General features: G+C 40.3%; 1 protein-coding gene across 1 annotated transcript in view; it reads right to left on the minus strand.

Annotated features, from left to right (window-relative positions):
• The window catches only part of slc38a9 (solute carrier family 38 member 9), a 29,209-nt gene that overhangs the window by 26,121 nt on the left and 1,863 nt on the right, over positions 1-1,225 (minus strand). The gene's annotated exons all lie outside the window — the stretch shown is intronic.

The raw sequence follows: 1,225 nt of genomic DNA on the forward strand, positions 1-1,225 counted from the left end.
TCTTTGCATGGTTTGTGTTCAAATGGTTTGCTGCTGTCTGTTTGGACCTTTCTGAACATGTGCAGCAAATGGACTGATCCAATATGGTGGACACTGAAGGGGGGGGCTGAGACACACTTAATATTATCAGCGTTCTGATGGCATTTTAGCCAAAAACATAATTAATGTTAACAAATAAGGGATAGTTGTATGAACCATACATGTAAACAGGGTTTTATGGGGCCCCCAGGAACTTGGGGCCCTAAGCAAAGGTAAAACATCCTCAGGCCTGAAAGTCGCCTCACAGCAGCAGGAACCGCCCCTCCTCCCTCCCCCTCCTGCTATCACAACACATCTTAACGGTGATTAAATCAGTGCTTCTAAACCTTTTCGAAACTATTGGAGCATTTAATTCTTTCCATCTCAAATAAAAATAAAAACATCATAAATATTTTGTCTTGAAGTTAGTAAGGATTCTAAATAAATATAAAATAAAATCATCATATAAACCTGTATTTATTAAACTCTGAGTAACTCCCCTATAACCACATTTAAACTGGATGAATTAGAAACAAAACAATTTCAGTTAGACGGTGAACTTTAAGGAAAAACTCACTTTTTGGTTGATAAACGTGTTTATTTATTTTCTCTAAAGCAGAACAGATCCCAGCCTGTTTTATTTTACTTCCTAAGACATTTCTCAGTTAGATCCTGCCACGCAACGCTTTAAAAGACGGAACTGGAAAGTTCAAATGATCCAAACTTTCTGTAAACCCAGTAAGGTCGTCCCTCAGCGCTGGTTCCTGTGCGTTTAGTTTCTATAGAAGCCGGATGGTTGAGAACTTCCTGAAAACAGGGATCCAGACCGGCGAGCTCCCGTCGTATAACGGATCTTCTGCAGGTTTTTTTACTCGCCTCATAACAAGTTTCATTTCCTGATTAAATATGATTGGAAAGCCTGTGCTATGCTAAGCTAAGCTAAGCGTTTTAAATACACTTCCAGTCCTTTTAAAGCTTCTCTAGTTTCCCATTCACTCAACACGTCATTTTTGCTGTGTTTTTAGGATGAGTAGCAGCAAAGAGCTCAGTGATTATTTTGTTTTTGGTTTGTAAGAGAAGCAGAACATCTCCCCACCGATGGGTCAGAGGTCAGTCAGTTGCCTTTTGTATCTATGCTTCTTTTTCTATGTCTGCTTCTGTCTCCTTGAACCCCAGTGGGCCTCAGCAGATGGCCGCTCACACTGAG

This window comes from Cyprinodon variegatus, unplaced genomic scaffold (assembly GCF_000732505.1).
Source record: "Cyprinodon variegatus isolate N-32 unplaced genomic scaffold, C_variegatus-1.0 Scaffold1261, whole genome shotgun sequence".
NCBI classification, from domain to species: domain Eukaryota; kingdom Metazoa; phylum Chordata; class Actinopteri; order Cyprinodontiformes; family Cyprinodontidae; genus Cyprinodon; species Cyprinodon variegatus.